Here is a 22,430-nt window from a genome sequence, read left to right on the forward strand (position 1 = left end):
GCACAGACCCTCTTCGCTGCATCGTCTAGCATTACGAGGCAATACCACTTTGCTGAATCATCCATCATCCTACTATGAAGCAAAAAAATCCTACATCATTCCTACCAACATTCTGGTAATCTGCAAGACAATCCCCCTACGAGGCATTGTCCAGCATCCACGACGAGACAACCCTCATCGCTACATCCAGTATTACTCCCACGAGTAGGACATACTCCGCCTCATCCACGCCACCACCGGGTTGGACGACCTCCTTCTCCACCCCCGCATCTAGCTTCGCATGGGCTCACCAATGCTCTTCGCTGCATCAACAACCAACGCTCTTCGCTGCAGCGACAACCAACACCCTTCGTCCCACATCTATCTTCGCATGGGTGCACCAACACTCTTTGATGCATGGACAACGAATGCCCCTCGCCCAGCATCTAGCGTCGCAAGATCTCCATCCTTTCTATTCCTCTTTTTTTATAATTATTATTCCTCAAATTTTTGGTTATCTGTACATTTTGATATATTTTCTAATTCACCAGCCAATACATTGCACTAACTCCTCCCCCTATTTCCTGTAGTGCATCTTACCACCTGTTCGTCCCACTGCACCATCATTTAAGACTCCGACATCATCTTGGGCAAGTAGATATTTTTTCCGTTCTCATTATCTTCCAGGAGGCAGACGGTCCCTGCCCTTTTTATTATCAGTTAGTTCATGAACGTGTCCAAACCCCTCTGATTCGACATACCGACCCTGTACACGCAGCCGCTCTACGCTCACTTCTAATACACCAAACATGTCCCCTCCTCCTGCTAACAACTCTTCAGAAAATTCACCTGCTACTCAAAACACCATGACAACACAAAATCTTATCACCGTAGTCAAGGATGAGGTAACATTACTGCTCTTTAATGGTAAGAACATTCCTGTACACAATTTCATCTCTGAGATTCAATCAGAGATCACATGATCACATGAAGAAACATCACAGATGACAGGCCAAAAACTCCATACTAACATCCAGAATATATAAGAATAACACACTTGCTGGTGACGTCATTGGTTTATTTCAGGGAACCACAGACTATCAGGAATTTGTACAGCACTTTGAAAAGTCCTTTGCTTCATTTGAGCCACTTGGATTACTTTCTCCCCTATACTCTTTGGCTAGAACCTACAATCATGGCCCACACCACACCAAAGAGAAAGCTGTCAAAATTGCTTCCACATTTAAAAGTGAACTAAGAGAAAGCTTAAAAAAACAAGGTCTCAGAAGGCAATATTTCATTGGAACACGTAGTCTCACTCATGGCATACTTTCGACAACTCTCCCAATTACATCCAGACGCACACCAGAAAGTTAGCACAATATCCGGGTATGGAGTAACTGTCCTTGGTGTGCACTGAGTCTTGGTGTGCTGTAGTCATAAAAGAGATATATTACATGAATGCCTTGCAGGTGTGTTACATGCATGTCTAGCAGGAGAGTGATCTGGGGATGCAGGTCTGTGTTGCCTCCATGCTAGCAGCATACGGCAACGATCACTCGTGTGAAATCATGTACCGTGATAACCACAGTATCAGTTTGGTTGTGAAGGGTTTCTGTGGCAACACATGTTACCAATGTGTCCTGATTTATGGCAGTATGTACAAACGATGTAGAGTGCGAGATATATGTCTTGATCTCTTGTTATGTGAGGGGGACCGTGTGACCTGGGCTATTGTGTGGGTGGGTGCAATGGGTACTGACTGGCTCTGGATCTAGGTGATAGCTTTGTCCATGTCAGAGAATTTTCTGGAGAATTCGCCTGGTGTCAATGGAATAGTGCTAGCTTTCTGGAATGTATCTGGGTGAAATTGGGATAGTCAAAAGTATGCCATGAGTGAGACTACTTGTTCCAATTAAATATTGTCTCCTGAGACCCAGTCTATTTTTTATGCTCTCTCTGAGTTCACTCTCAACTGTTGAAGCAATTTTGACAGGTTTCTCTTTGGTGGGTTGTGGACTATAATTGTAAGTTCTAGTCAAAGAGTATAGGGCCGAAAGTAATCCCAGTGGCTCAAATGAAGCAAAGGACTTTTTAAAATGCCCTACGAAACCATGACAGGATGTGGTTTCCTCAAATAAATCGGACTGAATTACGTCACCAGCTAATGTATCATTCTGATCTATTCTGGATGTTAAGATATTAATTTTGTGTACAGGAATGTTCTTGCTGTTAAAGAGAGGTAATGTAGTCTCATCCTTGACTACGGTGATAAGATTTTGCGTTATGGTATTTTGAGTAGTAGGTGAATTTTCTGAAGAGTTGGTAGCAGAAGGAGAGGACATGTTTGGTGTATTGGAAATAAGCGTAGAGCGGCTGCGTATACAGGGTCGGTATGTCGAGTCAGAAAGATATTTGGGCACGTTCATGGACTGAAAAAAAAATGCCTCTTAAGTGATAGTGAGAACGGGAAAATATATACTTACCCAAGGTGATGTAGGAGTTTTGCCTCCTAGTAGAAGATGGATGAGGAGCGTTGGAGCGTAGATGATGGACGAAGAGCGTTGAAGCGTTGCCTCGTAAGTGTTGCTTGGCAATGCAGCGAAGAGTGTAGAGCTGGGACGTGGCTATATTCGACTGAAGTGTACATCTCTTGATGTTTCTTAGCAGGTGGGACACAGTCTGTAGCCATTGCTGCTAGAATGTAGAGTTGGTGCTTTGGAAGAATGTAGCATTGAAGTTCGAATCCACAACTGCTGATGCCAGAATGCGGAGTTGTTGCTTCGGAGGAATGGTAGAGATGTTGTTTCGTATCCCATCACTGCCACCAGAATGTAGATTTGTTGTGATCTACACTGAGTCTGGTGAGACAAATGAGATGAAGTTTCGTTTGTTTTAATGTCTTCGTCTTGACTACTCTACAATATCGGAACAACCCTGAGCAGAACTTGGGGATTTTGCCAAATTCTATTTACTGGCACAAGTGGGTAGATGTCACTACACTTAACTATAATTTATTTTCTCCTATATCTAGAATGTACAATGCATGGACTGAGTCTGGACATTCAGTATCTATGCATGGGATTATATTTACACAAAGAGGGAACATAAAAGAAATATGTGTTTCATGTATGCTGATAAAGAAATGCTGATCTTGTAGACTGCCAAGGTTGGACACTGATATCTCAATCGCTTCGCCAGGTGTCCCGGGTGAGGTCAGAAGCGCCTGACTCCTCTGACCACTGCCAGATCCTAAACACAATGGCGGGCCCCTTGGGAGTTGTCTCAAGACATCGGCCGTTCCATCTCTCATCAAATACGTGCGTCCGCGCGTGTGCATGCTAGACATCTAGAGGATTGAATCGTTCCTTCAATCATCTTACAACACATCACCCCTCCCTCCTTCTTTTCTTGGCTCCTGGATGATGGGTCATCCCTGCATCTCACTGCTCTGGGTCAGAAGCAATGCAGCAAGACACAGCACACCCACAACAAGGCCGCTTCATTTAATCAGCAGCCCCCATCTTCGTCTCCTCATGCAGAAAAAGAGAAGACGGGGAGAAATCCCTTTGGGCTGCGTCAAAATACCATTCACACATACTCCCTCACCCACCCACTCCCATACATCTCAGCATCATCCATACACAACCATTCTCCAATCGCCCCTATCTTCTGTATTCTCACTTCTTTCCTCAATAGACATTCCCCTCTTTCCCAATGCCCCTTTTACTCCATCCATCTATCTAATCCTTGGTCGTCCCCTCATGTTCACTCCCTCCATCTCTGCCTTCCACCTCTTTTACTAATCTTTCTTCACTCATTCTTTCCATGTGTCCAAACCATCCCAATACTTTCATCAACCCTATCTTCTAACTCCTAACTCGGTTCTATCCCCCACATTATTTAATCTATACATGCATGACTTACCCACGCCAGACACCTCAGAAATACAAATCTCTTCCTACGCAGACGACATAACAATCACATGCACACATCGTAACACAGACAAAGCTGCAGAAATAATCCAGCCTTACCTTGACACACTCAACACATGGTTCATCACAAACAGACTCAAAATAGCTCCAACCAAATCTACAGCAACACTTCTCACCAACTGGACAAAAGAACACAAATACATACCTCATCTCTACATCAACAACACTCTAATACCACACACAAACACACCGAAAATTCTTGGTGTAACATACGATACATCCATGTCTTTCAAACAACACCTCACAAACATAAAAAACAAATGCACACCTAGACTTAACGCACTTAAGTCAATCACTGGAACAACATTTGGACAAAACAAAGAAACTAATATAACAATATACAAACAATGCATACGCTCAGTGATGAATTATGCAAGTCCTGCATGGGCTCCTAATCTCAGTGAGACACACCACAACACCCTTCAAATCATACAAAACAAAGCCCTAAAAACAATTACAGGCTGCACAAATACATCACCTACAGACCATTTACACCATGAAACAAAAGTCCTCAAAGTCAAGGACCACCTCGACATGAGAGGCACACAAACACTTGCTGCAGCCACCACAAACACATCACACCCGCTACACTACATAGCAGAACACCCACACACACCAAGAAACATTAAAACTACACCCAAAGACCTTTATTACACACAGATACTCTCTTCTCTTCCTCCACAACCACCAAATACCAGCCTCCGGAAACATATTCATAATCATATCACTCACCGCTCCATTAACACACTGAAAGACAACACACTGCTGCATGCCAGACCCCCTGATATCCACCCTTCTGAATCCTCTCTCCCACGTAAGGACAGAGTCCACTTGGCCAGACTGCGATGCGGTCACCACCCAGCACTTCTAAGCTACCAGAAGAGGCTGGACGACCGTGTTGTGAACAGCTGCCCAGGATGTAACACTTCACCCCATACCATACAACACATAATGGAAGACTGCATTATACACAATCATGCACGCAAACAACACAACATACACTCTATAAAGGATTTGTGGGAAAACCCAGTTTCGGCTGTGGCCTTCCTTGGGGAGACGGGACTGCTCGGACAGACAGTCTAGGGAACGACAACAACAACAACAACTCCCTTTCCACCCCTGCTCTCTTCCTCACCTCGTCGTTTCTCACTCTATCCAGCCTAGTAACCCCAATCATACTTCTCAGGCATTTCGTCTCAAACGCATTTAAACTCTTCCTCTCTTATATTCCATGTTTCTGCCCCATACAGTGCTGTGGGTGCAATCACTATTTCATACTTCTTACAATCTCCTTTTAGTATCCATTCTCAAATGGCTATTTCTCATTAAACTTTTTAATCCATCAAAGTATTTACTTGCTTTTCTCAATCTACATTCTACCTCAACTCCTTTTCCTGCCACATTTGCACCCAAGTACCTAAAGCTATCCACTTCCTCCAGTCCCTTTCCCTTAATACTCGCTTCCAATTTACTTCCATCCTCTCCCCTTGTACATCTCATCACATTACTTTTACCCACATTTATCTTGAACTCCCTTCTTTCGCCCACCTTCCCATACTCTGTCACTAACTTCCTCAATCCCTCCTCTGATCATGCCACAAGCGCGGTGTCGTCCGCTTATCTCTCACTTTTTCCATTTTTTTTTAGTAACCTCAAATCCCCAGCCCATTTCTCTTGTATTTACCTCTTGCACCACCCCACCCATGTATAAATTGAACAGCCAGGGTGACATAACACATCCCTGGTGATGTCCCACCTTTACCTCAAACTACTCACTCTCTCAATTTCTTAACACAAGCTCTACTACTCTCGTAAAAACTCTTGACTGCTCTCAACAGCTTTCCTCCTACCCCATATATCTGCAATATCTCCCACAGTGCCTTCCTGTCTACTCTGTTATAAGCCTTTTCCAAATCCATAAAGGCCCAAAAAAACATCCTTACCATTTTCTAAAGCTTTCTCACGTATCTGCCTTGCTACAAAATTCTGATCCATGCAACCCCTACCAGTCCTAAACCCACGCTGTTCCTCACCAATTTCCCCCTCTGTTCCTCTCCAAATCCTCTCAATCAAAACCTTCCCATAAGCCTTCCCAACTACACTCAAAAACAGATCCCTTTAAAACTACTACACTCGCACTTGTCTCCATTTCCCTTGTAAAGCAGAACTATACAGGCACTCCTCCAGTACTCTACACTCTTTCAGACAAACATTAAACCTCACCAGCCAGTCCACCATCACTGTACCTCCACTTTGTACACTCTCCACATGACACCCATCCAATCCTGCTATCATTTTAATAGCTGTTTTCACCTCATCTTTCCTTATTTCTTCTCCATTTTCCTCATTCATCACTGGCATTTTCTTAGTGCTTCCCACTGCAACTACCTTTCCCTATCCTCTCTCACATTCAACAACTCTCTAAAATACTCAGCCCATCTTCCCTTTACTGCTGTCTCTTCCATTATCATCTCTCCATCTGCACATTTTACCTTTACTTGATTCGCCTCCTCATCCTCTCTTAATTTCCTTCCAAAACATCTTTTATTACTTTCAATTTTTTTTGTCATACTCCTACCCCATTTCACATCTACTCATACTTTTCTCTTTGCCTCATTTACCTTATGTTTTACTTCTCTTTTCTTTGTAACTCTCATGTGATTCTTTCATCCTATATTGTAACTGTTCTGTGAATACTTGTTTCTTCTCTTTTACGACCTTCTTTGCTTCATCATCCCACCACTCACTGTCCTTCCTTCTATTTCCTCCCATCCTCCTTGTTCCACACGCCATCTTTCCACACCACTCCTTGAAACATTCCCATTTCGCCTCTACTCCTAGATCTATTCTATCCCTTACTCACTTCCACTCTTCTCTTAGTTTCTTCTTGTACTCCTCCTTTTCATTCTCATTTAAGCAGTCTCCTCTAAGCAACTCACTACTTTCTGTCCTCTTCCTCTTTTTCCATCTATCTTCCACTCTCAACCTACCTTCCACCAAAAAATTATCTGATATTTCTCCACTCTCTCCCCTTAGTGCATGTACAGTATATCCAAAGCTCCTCCTACTATTATCATGGTTACCACTACATAGTCCATCAAAGCCCTATCTATCACCCTTCCATCCACCACCCTCTCCCATGTGTACTTATGTTTGACTTTCTTCCTAAACACTGTATTTGCTATCATCAACTATCTCAACACATCACCGTCAACTCTCCACTACGATTTTTCCTGGAACTTCCCACTTCTCAACCACTCCATCTATTGCTTCATATCCTACCCCATCATTGAGATCTCTCAATACCACTATATTGACATTTCTCCCTAAGCCCTCTATGCACTCACTTAAATCTATCCAAAAATCCTCCTTTTCCTCTATGCTCTTCTCACTACCAGGCCCATATGCACTTACAAAAACACACATGAGCTTCAGAACCACTAACATCTCTTTGTTTGTGCTCTGTAGAGGAAAATTCTTGGGTATACAACAAAAGAAGGAAGCCTGGTTTGTATTGAATGGAAGGGGGAGCAATTATGGGTGTCCACAATGAATTCTCTGCAGTGCTAGTTTGACATAGAGAAAATGCAGGAAAACAACAACAATTTTGAATAAAAAGATGACTCAATAGCAGAGATATCTAGGGGCGCCACGCTGAAGTACAATGTAAACAGACCAATTGAAACACCAGTGAGACAGCGAATGTATGATGAAGAATCATTTTCAGGCTTTGGTAAGTACGAGAGAAGAAATCAAAGTCGAATCTTAGACATATAAGGGGAATTGAGTAAAAAGAGAAAATGTTTGGAGAATAAATTCATGGAATTAAGGAAAGAAATTGTAGAATTAATGGAATGTAGCCCAAGCTAACATCGAGATTTCACACCTAAGAAAAACAAACTCAGAACTAAGGACCGAACTCAAGGCAATGAAAAATTATATAATAGAGGTTAATCATAAAAATAAAAAGAAGAAAATTAATGACACTACTAATGGTGAAAAATTAAAAAAAGAGGTAAATAACAAGGTACAAGAAATGACTGAAAGAATTGAAGAAAACTTAGGTGAGGAAAGTATGCAAAAGATTAAGAAATTAAAACAGGGAAAATGAAGAAATTGCCTTTAAAGAAATAGTCCAACAATAGATGCAGGAATATACAAAAAATACAATCATTCAAGTAATTAAAGAAAAGGCAAATTGGGTGGGTAGAAAAAAATGTATTGTGATATATGGACTAAGGGAAAAACATGGTCTGGCGAGGTACATGAGAGAAAAAGAAGAAAAAGAAACAGTAATAGAAATCTTAAAAGAAATAAATTATGGTGATTGGGAAGTAGAGAAAGATATAGATGAAGTGTATAGGATGGGACATTATTCTAAGGAAAGAAATCAACCCCTAAAGATAAAACTAAGATTGCAAATGGTTGTAGATGACATATTAGAAAAAGCAAGTTGGCAAGGAGCAAACATTACAATAAGATATGGATAAAATGAGAAATGAGTGTTGAGTATTTAGAAAAAAGAAGACACTAAAAGATTAATCTAAGGGGAAAAAATGCTAAGATAATGGAGACCAAAAGCATGGAATTCTATTGGAGGGTAATCGACATGGGGCTGAGAAAATGGTACATCAGAATGGGCGAAGTAAAAACAGAAAAAAAGATGGAGAAAGAAGAAATTAAAAGTGGCCTATAGTAACATTGATGGATTAATTTCAGGACTGAATGAACTAAATGATTACCTGTTAGATGAAAAACCAGATACAAGGGACAAGGGTTATACAATTATTGAATTAAAAATAGAAACAAAAAACAGGGAGAAATCATGTTCTTGGTAAAAAAAAAAAAAAAACTTCAATGTGATAAAGATTACAGTGGGTAAAAGCAATGTAAAAATGATCATGATTTTTGTCAAAAACAAGGACATGAAAAGTAGAAAGTTTGTGGTGATTTATGTGCCCCCAAAAATGAGCTCTTGGAAAGAGAACGAGCATGTGAAAATGCTAAAAGATCCAAGGCATTCATTAAACAAGATACTAAAGGACGGAGGTAACCTGATAATTATGGGGGACTTCAACTGCAAAGAAATTTGTTGAGAGGAAATTACTGTAAAAGGCAGAGAGGATCTGTGGGGTAATGTATTACTGGACATGACTATGGAATATGCAATGACACAATGGGTTAATGAAAACACCAGATACAGAGGTAATGAGGAACCGTCGAGACTGGATAAAATTGAATACAAGACACCATTTGGAAAGAGTGACCATATACTTATTGAGGCTGAACTAAAAGAAGAAATATATATGGAAGGAAATGAGTAGTATAGAAAAGGAAGATTGATGTACAACAAAACGGACTTTGGAAAATTAAAGAAATTCTTTCAAAATGCAAATTGGGAAAGGTTCTACATGGAAGAGACAAAAGGGGAAGAGAAATGGGAGATCCTTATGGATAACTATAATGAAGGAGTGAATAGGTACATACCAAGACAGAAACAAGAGTGGACATTAAATGCTGATTCAACAGAAGATATAGTGAGGCAAAAGATAGAAGAGACAAATCTTGGAAAAGATGGAGAAAATATAAAAAAAAAAACTGGAAAATAGCAAATATATATAAACTATAGAAATGAGTATGCAAAAGTTCAAAGAGAGGAAAAAAGGAACTATGAAAAAGACATTATAAAAAATGCAGAGCAACCCAAACTATTCTACATGATATGTGAATGGTAAACTTAAAAATAAAGAGGAAATGGTGAAACTATGCCAGGGAAATATAGAATAAACAGAAGCTCTAGAAATGGCCAAAGTCATGAATAATCACTTCAAGTCGGTTTTCACTAGAGAGAAGGTACAGTATTGAGAAGAAGGAAGTGATGTGTGATCACCCCCTCATGAGCGAAATAACAATATCACAAAAAGAAATAATGAAGCAATCAACGAACCTTGATGTTAGGAAATTGCACGGCCCAGACAGAATTGCAAATTGGATACTAAAAGAATGCAAAAAAAAACTAATGGACAAAATATATAACATAAGTTGCTCACTTAAAGAGGGAAAAATACCAAGAGACAGGAAAAATGCCAACATTGTACATACATTCATATACCAAAGGCTTTTTTCCTCCTTACACAGAGGAGGAAACAAGGAAGAACCAGCTAATTTTAGACCGGTCTAACAAACACTGTAGCCAAAATTTGTGAGAAAATTATGTAGAATAGGTAAAGCACCTGGAAGAAAATAATATAATAAACTCGAGACAATTTGGGTTCAGACAAGGAAGTTCATGTACCATGTATGAATAAGAGATTCAAAATGAAAGATTTGGGCAAACTGTCATGGTTCCTTGGTATTGAGTTTGTATTTAACAACTGTTGTATAATAATGAATCAGAAGAGGTATTGTGAGAAAGTTCTAGAACGATTCAACATGTCAGACTGCAAACCAAAGTGTATCCCATGTGATCCTGGTATCTGTAAAACAGTAGACTGTGAATCCTGTGTACTAAATAATCCTAAGCTCTATAGGGGAATAGTGGGTAGTCTAATTTATATCATGACTGCAACCAGACCTGACTTATGTTTTGTGGTTACCAAGTTATCACAGTATATGTCAAAACCAACTGTAAATCATCTTGGTTTAGCTAAATATGTTTTAAGGTATGTTAAAGGAACACTTGACTATGGGTTGAAATTCAGTAAATCAGAAGCAGGATTGAAATTGACAGGTTACTGTGATTCTGACTGGGGGTCTGCTGAGGACCGCCGTAATATTACTGGTTATTGTTTCAAAATGAGTACTCATGGTCCACTTTTATCCTGGAAGTGCAAGAAATAGAGAGTAGTTGCTCTTTCCACTTGTGAGGCAGAATATAAAGCTATCAGTCATGCTGTACAGGAATGTAATTTTTTAGCTCAACTCTATGCAGATGTAACAGGATATCAGAGACACTATAATGCTGTTTGTAGATAACCAAGGTGCAATAGCCTTAGCTAAAAACCCAGTGTATCATCAAAGATCAAAGCATATAGACATCAGATATCATTTTATGAGAAGTCAGATCAAAAATGGATCTGTCAAACTAGTGTATGTACCCTCAGATGAAAATGTTGCTGATATGTTTACTAAACCTCTCTCCAAGGGTACTTTGTGTAAGTTTAGCACAGAGGGTGACTTCAGTTGGGGGGGGGGTGTTGAGGATGACAAACTTTCATCACTTATATCCGTGTTCAGTTATAAAAGAAGTGTATTTATATTTTGTTTATAGAATTTACAAGTTTTGTTATTATAATGCAGAAAATGTTATATACATTTTGAATGTATAACTGTACGCATCAAAGACTTCAGTTTTTTGTTAATACCCAAAAATGCCATGTGTGGTGCAGTCATTCGGAAGAAAATATTAACATCATCCAGCAGCCAGTTGTGTTCATCACCAACTTTATTAAAGCCAGTATTAACCCATCCAGATTACTTCAGTTGCAACACTACCTAAGCTTGATGAAATGTTGGCTACAGTTGGAGATAATAAGGTGTTCTGCAAGCTTGACTTGTGTAATGCATATTTGCAAATAAAGGTTTCTGAAGGAGACTAGAAATACCTTGTTATCTCAACTGAAAAGGGATTGCTTAAATACAAAAGATTACCCGGTACCTTTTGGACTGGCATCAGCGCCGGGAATTTTTCAAAGGTTACATATCACAGTTATTAAGTGATATTGATGGTTTAATTGTTTTAGATGATATCCTTATATGTGCCAAGTCGAGAGAAGACCAAGGTAATAAAGGTTAAGCTTGTTTTGAATAAATTGGCTGAAGCTAATGTTAAGTTGAATCTGGAAAAATGCGAGTTTAATAAAACTGTCATTGATTTCCTTGGCTATGTAATTTCTGGAGAAGGCTTATCTACATCACCAAATAAGGTTAAAGTTATTCAGGATGCTCCTGTACCAGAAAACTTGCATGAGCTACAGTCATTTCTTGGATTAGTCAACCACTATAGTAGATTTATCCCTAAGTTTTCTGAAATTTTGTCACCACACTATGATTTAACAAAAAACAATGTCAATTTTGTATGGTCAAACCAGTGCCAAATAGCTTATAATGTCATTAAAGAAGCTTTATGTAAATCTAATGTCTTATCATGCTTTACTGGAAAGTCAAAATTGATTCTAGAATGTGATGCTTCTCCAGTAGGTGTAGATTGTGTATTGATACAGGTTGAAAATAATGTTGAAAAACCTATTGCATTTGCTAGTAAAAACTTACTTCTGCTGAGAAAAATTACTCACAGACCAACCAGGAAGGGCTAGCATTAGTGTTTGGTGTCACAAAATTTCAATACTATCTATTAGGTAGGAATTTTGAGTTGAGAACAGATCATAAACCACTGCTTGGATTATTTGGAAAAAACAAAGTAATTCCAATAAATTCGAATGCAAGATTAATCAGGTGGTCTGTTCTGTTGTCACAATATATCTATGATCTTGTTCATAAAAGTGGTAAAACCAATGTAGTTGCTGCTGCTTTGAGTAGGTTACCTATTGATGATTGTATCAATTCAGGTACACCAACAAAATATGTGAAACTTATAGAAAATTTCAATACTTTTAACTTTTCTTTTGAAGCTGTGCAGAAAATGACAAAAGAAGCTCCTGTACTGAGTAAATTAATTTCTTATGTAAAATTTGGGTGGACTACCAACTCAGATGTTTGTAGAGAATATTCTCATGTTAAAAATTATCTATCAATTCTTAAGGGTGTTATTCTATTTAAAAATAGAGTTATTGATCCATCTGCCTTAAGAGCTAAAGCGTTAGAGCTACTGCATTCCAGTCATAATGGAATTGTCGCAATGAAAGTCGAAGCTAGAGAAAACATTTGGTGGCCCAGGCTTTCTGATGACATTGAAGAGCTTGCAAAGAGTTGTAATGAATGTAGTGTTAGAAATAATCAAGCTTCTTCAAGCAAATTGATGTGGAATTTTGCTAGTAAGCCTCGGAGTAGGATTCACATTGATTATTATGGACCAATAGAAAATAAGTATTCTTTTTATCTTAGTAGATTCTTATTCCAAGTTTATTGATGTTCAATATACTTCAATTGTTGAGAAAAAGCTTTGTAATTTTGGTATTCCTGATGTCATTGTTTCGGATAATGCTGCTTATTTTGTTTCTGCTGATATCAAAGAGTTTTATGAAAGGAATGGAATAAAACTGATCAATCCAGCTCCATTTCACCCAGCATCTAATGGATTAGCTGAGAGATATGTTAAAAGTTTTAAACAAGGGATGCTAAAATATCACAGTGGATCAATTAACACAAGAGTTAGTAGGTTTCTGTATAACAATAGGAGAACCATTCATTCAGGTACAAAAGAAAGCCCTGCAGAAATTATGTTTCACAGAAAATTTAAATCTCCTCTGGACATATGTAAAACAACTAAAACAAAGGAGGAAGAGAATGTGCTAGTTAACAAGAAAAAAATTCTTGATTGTGTAGAAAGCAGATTTGAAGTTGGGCAAGCAGTTTTTGCAAAAAACTATTCTAAAGGTAAACCTTGGTTACCAGGCATTATTATTGAGGTTACAGGTGCCAGAAATTATGTTGTAAAAGTGTTAACTGAAAGTGGAGATTTAATTTGGCGAAGACATTGTGATCAATTGAAAGCTAGATATAATACTATTGAAAATGGAAAATCACCAGTTTCTGCATCTTCTCTGTTTAATTGTCAAGTTGAAAATTCATTCATTAAACCAAATACTAGCAGTAATGTTGGAAACAGTGAAACCGTAAATGACTGTGTTAACAATGATACCATTTCACAACCTGCAGGTACCACTGAAGTACCTCCTAATCATAACATTGACAAATCTATTAATGAACCTTATGTTCCTACTGAGCCTCTATTGAGAAGGTCAAATAGGTCAGTGAAACCTAGTAGAAGGTTCATAGAAACCATGTAACATTTCATTTTGTGTGAATCCATCAAAAATAAGAGGGGAGGAATATGTAGTGTATTCACATTAGAGAAATGTTTAGGTTAATGGCAATATGCGCATTTTGTTTTTGTTTTGTTTAATGTTGGTTCGTGCGCTTCTCGGAGCGCCATGATGTAAACAGTGTAAAATACACACAGTGGCAAAAGCCTATGTTTCCTTCTACCCTTCCGTGTGACAATGAAGAGCAGGGAAACTGATTGGCACATCGGGAAAAGCCAATACATAACAATAACCATCTATAGAATTATGAAAGGGATGGAAATCCTTGATGGGGATGATCTACTTAAATGGGACAGAAGAAATACGAGGGGACACAAAAAGAAGGGACACAAAAAGAAACTTAAGAAGGACAGTTACAGAAGAGATCTGTAAAAAAAAAAAAAAAAAGCTTTCCACATAGAATGATAGACACATGGAATAGATTGAAAGAGAAAACAGTGAGTGCTAAAACTATACACGACTTTAAGAAAGAACTGGATGAGGAAAGATACAACTATCCCTTACAAATACAGTAGCAAAAATATGCAAAAAAAATTATCAGGAGCAAATGGATCAAACGCTTAGAGGAGAATAAAATACTAAAACCTAAACAATTTGGCTTTAGAAGTGGAAGATTGTGTACCACAAACTTATTATGTTTTTACTCAAGATTAATAAAAATAATACAAGAAAGAGATGGTTGGGCAGATTGTGCTTTCTTGGACTTCCAGAAGGCTTTTGACAAAGTACCACATAAAAAGCTAATAAGAAAATTTGAATTAATAGGAGGAATACAAGGTAAACTACTGGAATGGATGAAAGATTTCTTAAGTGGGAGAAAAATGAGTGGTACTTGGAGACAAAAGCTCCAACTGGGAAGATGTGATAATTGGCGTCCCACAAGGCTCTGTATTCGCTCCTTTAATGTTTGCCATATATATAAATTATATGGATGAGGGAGTGAAGTGTTACATGAACTTTTTTGCTGATGATGCCAAATTACTCATGAGAGTAAGCACAGAAGAAGACTGCAGATCACTACAAGAGGACCTAGACAAAGTATGGGAATGGAGTCAGAGGTGTGAAGTGAACTTTAACATTGAGAAATATAGTACAATGGAATTTGGAAAAAGCAAAAATAGAATATCGGGTCACTATAAAATTGGTACCAAGGAAGTCAAAAAAGTTGACTCAGAAAGGGACCTGGGAGTGATTCTCTCAAGTGACGACACCTGATAAACATGTCAATAAAACTAGTTGGAGAGACTTTTAACTTATTAAGATCAATGAAAGTGGCCTTCAACTACAGGGATGAAGAAATGGTAAAGAAAATAGTGGTTGCACTAATAAGACCTAAATTGGAGTATGCTGCGACACTATGGGCACCTAGTACAAAAAAAAAAAAAACATAAGGAAATTAGAAAGAATTCAAAGAGCAGCAACAAAAATGGCACCTACACTCTCAAATTTGACACACGAACAAAGATTGGATAAATTACATCTATCGACACTGGGATAGAGAGGAGAAAGAGGTGATTTGATGACCATTTACAGAATTATGAAAGGGATGGAAGTTCTTGATAGAGACAACCCATTAAAATGGGACAAAAGAGAAACAAGAGGACAAGAGAAGATGCTAAAGAAGGACAGTTACAGAAGAGATTTGAAAAAGAATAACTTCCCACACAAAGTGATTGATGTCTGGAACAAACTAAATGGGGAAATAGTGAGTGCCAAAACTATACAAGATTTTAAGAACAAACTGGATGCGGAGAGATACGAAAACGGTTCACTATGACCATAGTTCATCCCGTAAAATACAACTAGGTAAATACACACACACACACTTCAACGAACGGACGGCTTAGAGGACGTTCTGAAGAAAAAGTGAAATTTCGTGGATCCCAAAGCAAAGGAAGTACTTATTGTATTTACAGGGTGGGGGGAAATTGCTCATAGTGTAGTGGGAAAGTGAATAAAAAGGAGAGGGGGAGCGATTACTGAGGAAAATGGAAGGAAATGAGGAAGGGGAGGACTTGATCCAGGCAGGCAGGCGACATGTAAACAAAAGGGGTCCTGACCAGCTGAGTGACGATGAAAGGTCTAACAAAAATGTAAAGATTAGAAAAATAGATATGAGTAGCACAGTGGAAGGTGAGAATAATAATTTCCATGGATTTAATGAGGGGGGGAGGGCGGATACCAACCTCCCCCAACTAGCAAGACTCGAAGAAAAACTTGAACAAATGACTGAACATTGGGAGAGTAGATTTGATAGAATTTCAAAAATGGCTGAAAGGGTTGAAAGATTAGAAACACTAGAGAAAGCAAACAATAACTTAACTAAGGAAGTAGAACTAAAAAGACAGTTAAAAGAAGTAAAAGAGGAGAATGAAGAATTAAAGAGGAATACTAAAGAAAACAAAGAGGCCATAGCTAAAGAAGCTATGAGTTGGAAGACAACCCAAGAAGACAATAAAGTGGCATTCACTGTTATAATTAAACAGCAAATGAAAGAACAAACTGAAGACTCAATTATTAAAGTGATAAGACAAAAGGAGAATATAGTAGGAGATTTAGCAGATAAAAAATGTATAATTATATTAGGAATGGAAGAGAAACACAACCCAGATAGAACCACAAGAATCAAGGAGGAAAATGAAAAAGTAAGCCGATTACTAGAATCAGTTCAGGAAGATGAGCCAGAAATAATGAAACAAATAGAAGAGAAATACAGACTCAGGAAATATAGTACAGACAAGACCAGACCAATTAAGATTAAATTCAGGTCACAAACGACGGCAGAGAATATCTTATCCAAAACAGGGAAACTAGCAATAAGTGAACAATATAAAAAGGTATGGATAAAAACGGAAATGAATAAAGAGGAAAGAGAGGAGGAAATAAGGAAAAGACATGAAGCTAAGAGAAAAAACGAGACCAGAACGGAGACAGAAAAACAAGAATTCTACTGGAGAGTAGTGAATATGAAATTGAAGAAATGGAGCATAACAGAGAGAAACACAAAAGAAACAGAGAATACAATGGAAATAACAGAAAGTTAAGAGTATCCTACACAAATATAGATGGATTAATAACAGGACTGAATGAACTGAACAAATATCTGAAAGAAAGAGATCCGGACATAATGGGAATTGTTGAAACAAAATTAAAAGGCCCACTACAACCCAACAGCATAGGACACAATACATATAATTATTGGATTAGAAACAGAGAGATAAATCAAGGGGGTGGAGTTATGTTCCTGACTAAGAAGGATACAAGCGTGAAGAATGTCACATATGGGAACAATACAGTAGAGATGATTATGATAGAAGTAGAAGATAGAGATAAGAAGAGCAGGAATTTTGTAATAAACTACGTGCCCCCAAAAACAGCCTCGTGGGAAGAGAATGAACATAAAAGCATGTTAGAAGACACAAGAATAACACTAAATAAGATAATGGAAGATGGAGGAAGAATAGTTATGATGGGCGACTATAATTGCAAAGAAATATGCTGGGAAGAGATGACCGTAAAGGTTGGAGAAGACTCATGGGGAAGTGTTCTACTTGAGATGATTACTGACCACACAATGACACAATGGATCCAAGAGAACACCAGGTATAGAAATGAAGAAGAACCATCGAGACTAGACCTAATATTCACATCAGAACCTGAAATAGTGGAAAAGATAGAATACCAGGCACCAATAAGCAAAAGTGACCACATATTGATAGAACTAGAACTAAATGAGAAAAAATACATAAAAAGAAATGAACAATATAGAAAAGGAAGATTGATGTATGAAAAAGCAAATTTTGATAAAATAAGAGAATTCTTCCAAAATGAAAACTGGGAAAGAATACACAAAGATACAACAGTAGAAGAGAAATGGAATATTTTGACAAAACTCTATAAAAAGGGAGTAGAAAAGTATGTCCCAAGACAAAAACAGGAAAAAGAATATATAAAGTGCTGGTACAATAAAAGTTGTAGGGAGATAAAAGACAAAAGAGACAAAGCTTGGGATAAATCGAAGAAAAACAAAAGACCAGAAAAATGGAAAATATATACTTGTTATAGAAATGAATATGTACAAGCGTGCAGAGAGGAAAAGAGAAAATATGAAAAAGATGTCATAGAAAAATGTAAAGATCAACCAAAACTATTCTACAGATTTGTAAACAACAAACTGAAAAACAAACAAGATTTAGAGAAATTAAGACAAGGAGGAATTGAATACACAGAGGAAATTGAAATGGCGGAAATTATGAACAAACATTTTAAATCTGTGTTTACAAGGGAGAACATACAACCTGAAGAGATTGAATGGAAAGAGAAAGTCCCCCCTATGAAAGAAATAGAAGTAACAAAGAATGAAATATTGAAACACTTGAGTAATCTTGATGTCAGAAAATCGCATGGACCAGATGAAATAGCAAACTGGATTTTGAAAGAATGCAGGAATGAACTGGCAGACATAATACATAGCATAATAAACAGTTCCTTGAAAGAAGGTAAAGTTCCAGAAGATTGGAAAAAAGCAAATATAGTACCTATATATAAAGGGGGAAATAAAGAAGACCCTAACAACTACAGGCCAGTCTCTCTAACAAGTACAATAGCAAACATTTGTGAAAGGATTGTCAAAAATAGATGGGTAAAATATTTAGAAATATCGTGCTAAATCCAAGACAATTTGGATTCAGACAAGGACGATCATGCGTCACCAATTTAATATATTTCTATTCAAGGCTAATAGATATAATACAAAAAAGAGATGGATGGGCTGATTGTGCATTTCTAGACCTAAAAAAAGCTTTTGACAAAGTACCACATAAAAAGTTGCTTAAGAAATTAGAAACTGAAGGAGGAATACAGGGCAAACTACTAAATTGGATGGAAGACTTTTTGCAAGAAAGAAAAATGAGAGTAGTGATAAGAGACAAACACTCAAACTGGGATGAAGTAATAAGCGGTGTTCCACAAGGAACAGTTCTGGCCCCAATAATGTTTGCTGTATATATTAATGATATGGAGGAAGAAATTGAAAGCTATATGAGCTTCTTTGCAGATGATGCAAAACTATTGAAAAATGTGAACACGGAAGAAGATTGTGAATCACTACAGAGAGATCTAAACAAAGTACAGGAATAGAGTAGGAAGTGGGAAATGGAGTTCAATACAAAGAAGTGTAGTATAATGGAATTTGGAAAAAGTAAAAACAGAATAACAGGATCATATAAATTAGGAGAAGGAATAAAAAAAAGTAGAATATGAAAAGGACCTGGGAGTCATTGTTATGAATAATATGTCACCTGAGAAACATATAAACAAGATTTTTGGAGAAACCTATAATTTAATAAGAACAATCAAAGTTGCATTTACATATCTGGATGAAGAAATGGTGAAAAAATTTCTAATCACCCTGATAAGACCAAGATTGGAATATGCAGCAACGATATGGTCACCAAGTACAAAAAAATGTATAACAAAACTTGAAAGAATACAAAGAGCAATTACAAAATTGGCACCTACACACAAAACTATCATATGAAGAGAGACTAGCAAAACTTGAACTACAGACACTAGAGCAAAGAAGAGAGAGAGGAGATTTGATAACTATTTACAGAATCATGAAAGGCATAGAAATTACTGATAGAGAGAATCTGATAAAATGGGATGATAGAAATACAAGAGGACATGGAAAGAAAATAAAAAAGGACAGCTATAGAAGAGACCTGAAAAAGAACAGCTTTCCTCACAGAGTAATAGACAGTTGGAACAAGTTAGATGAGAAAGTGGTGTGTGCAAAAACAATACATCAATTTAAAAATAGTTTAGATATAATGAGATATGAAGACGGGACACTACGAGCATAGCTCCCCTTCCCGTAAAGTACTAGGTAAATACACCCTTTCGTCGAATGGACGGCGAGAACTAGAGTTCCGAAGAAAAAGGAAAATCTACGTGGATCTCAACGTCCAGGAAGTGCCTTATTGTATTTATAGGGAAGGGGAGAGATCGTGGTATAGTGGGGGGGGGGGTGATAGGGAAGGAGAAAGGGAGGGATTATTGAGGGAAATGGAAGGATATGAGGAAGAGGGGGACATGGTCCAGGAGGCCAGGCGTCTTGTAAACAAAAGGCGGACTGATGACGTTGACTTTGGTGATGACGGGATCAACAAAAATGTAAAGATTAGAAGTATAGATAAGAGCAGCACAGTGGAAGGTGATGATAATAGTTTCCAGGGATTTAAAGAGGGTGGGGGGGGATACCAACCTCCCCCGATTGGCAAGACTAGAAGAGAAATTTCATAGGATGACCGAGCATTGGGAAAACAGGTTCGGTAACGTAGCCAAGATTGCGCAGAGAGTTGAAAGATTGGAAGAACTAGAGAAGGCGAACAAAAACTTAACTTTAGAAATAGAAGAATTAAAAAGAAAGTTAAAAGAAGTTAAAGAAGAGAATGAGGAATTAAAGAGGAATAATAAAGACAACAAGGAGGCCATAGCAAAGGAAGCACGGGGTTGGAAAAAAAAATCAAAGAAAACAGCAAAATTGCATTTACTGACATAATTAAACAACAAATGAAAGAACAAACTGAAGACTCAGTTATTAAAGTGATGAGACAGGAGAATATAGTAAGAGACTTAGCAGACAAAAAGAAATGTATAATTATATTAGGAATGGAAGAGAAATTTAACCAAAATAGAACCACACGAATTAAAGAGGAAAAAGAAAAAGTAAACAGTTTACTAGAATTAGTTCAGGAAGATGAACCTGAAATAATGAAAAAAATTGAAGAGATTTGGAAAATATTGTACAGATAAGACCAGACCAATTAAGAATAAATTCAGGTCACAAACAACAGCAGAGAATATCTTAGCAGAAACAGGGAAGCTAGCAGCAAGGAAACAATATAAAAAGGTATGGATAAAAAGAGAAATGAATAAAGAAGAAAGGAAGAAAAAATGAAAAGGAAAGAAGCTAAAGAAAAAAACGAGAACAGAACGGAGTCAGAAAAAGAAGAATTCTACTGGAGAGTAGTGAATATGAAAGTGAGGAAATGGACCATAACAGAAAGAAACAAAATAGAAACAGAAAATACAATGGAAATAACAGAAAGTTAAAAGTGCCCTACACAAAATATAAATGGATTAATAACAGGACTGAATGAACTGAACGAGTATCTGAGGGAAAAAGAACCGGACATAATGGGAATTGTAGAGACAAAATTAAAAGGTCCACTACAACCCAACAGCATAGGACACAATGCATATAACTATTGGATTAGAAACAGAGAGATAAAACAAGGGGGTGGAGTTATGTTTCTGGCTAAGAAGGATATAAATGTGAAGAGTGTCACATATGGAAAGAATAGAGTACAGGTGATTATGATAGAAGTAGAAGACAGAGATATGAAGAGCAGAAAGTTTGTAATAAACTATGTGCCCCCAAAAACAGCCTCGTGGGAAGGGAGTGAACATAAAAGTATGTTAGACACAAGAATAACATTAAACAAGATAATGGAAGATGGAGGAAGAATAGTTATGATGGGCGACTTTAATTGCAAAGAAGTCTGCTGGGAAGAGATGACCGTAAAGGGTGGAGACAACTCATGGGGAAATGTTCTACTTGAGATGATTATTGACCACACAATGACACAATGGATTCAAGAGAACACTAGGTATAGAAATGAAGAACCATCGAGACTAGACCTAATAATCACATCAGAATCTGAAATAGTGGAAAAGATAGAATACCAGGCACCAATAAGTAAAAGTGACCACATATTGATAAAACTATGTGTTGGTGTGGTGTAGAATTGTATTTTGTTGTTTTGTTATTCATTGTATTATTTATATTATGTTATTATGTATTTATATTATGTATAAGATTTGGTTGTGTTGTATACCGCAGATGCGATGCGCGCCTTTGTTTTGGCGCGAATTGGAGCGTGGCGTTAGTATCGAAGACGGCCTTGTTGAGGGTGCACGCATTTGTGATGTGTCATTTTGTGTGTATCCAAATATAAACTTTAAGTCTTTAAATTGCGCACCCAGTACATTAAATGGTGGCAGCTCAAAAACAATCATTGTGTACGTCTCCACAGACTAAAATTAGAGTGCTGCGCGTCCGTTGTGTTCTTTTTCTCTCTCCCATTTTCCTTTCCACAGGATTTGTTAATAGTGAGACGTACTAGTGTTTTCTCATTGTGGACCAGTGACTTTATTTTTACGTAACCATAGCACCAAATACCAGCAACAGACATTGTCAGGACCCTTGGGTACATGCCGCTGTGTGATTTAATTTGGACAACGTTTTCCCCGAGAATCTTCGTGGCCGGCCTTCTTTGGGACTAATATCGCTGGCTACGTTAGTGGGACGGTCGTCTCAAGTCACTTCGTGACTTGCAGTTAAATTGCTCCGTGGATGAAGACGGATTCGTGATTGCAGTCTCAAAAT

The 22,430-nt window shown here is 37.7% G+C and overlaps 1 protein-coding gene across 1 annotated transcript in view; it reads right to left on the reverse strand.

Moving 5' to 3' along the window:
- The window catches only part of LOC143040768 (ankyrin repeat and SAM domain-containing protein 6-like), a 696,708-nt gene that overhangs the window by 17,596 nt on the left and 656,682 nt on the right, over nucleotides 1-22,430 (reverse strand). The window lies entirely within an intron of this gene.

The sequence above is a fragment of the Oratosquilla oratoria genome, chromosome 29 (assembly GCF_046742065.1).
Source record: "Oratosquilla oratoria isolate Oo_2021 chromosome 29, ASM4674206v1, whole genome shotgun sequence".
Lineage (NCBI taxonomy): Eukaryota > Metazoa > Arthropoda > Malacostraca > Stomatopoda > Squillidae > Oratosquilla > Oratosquilla oratoria.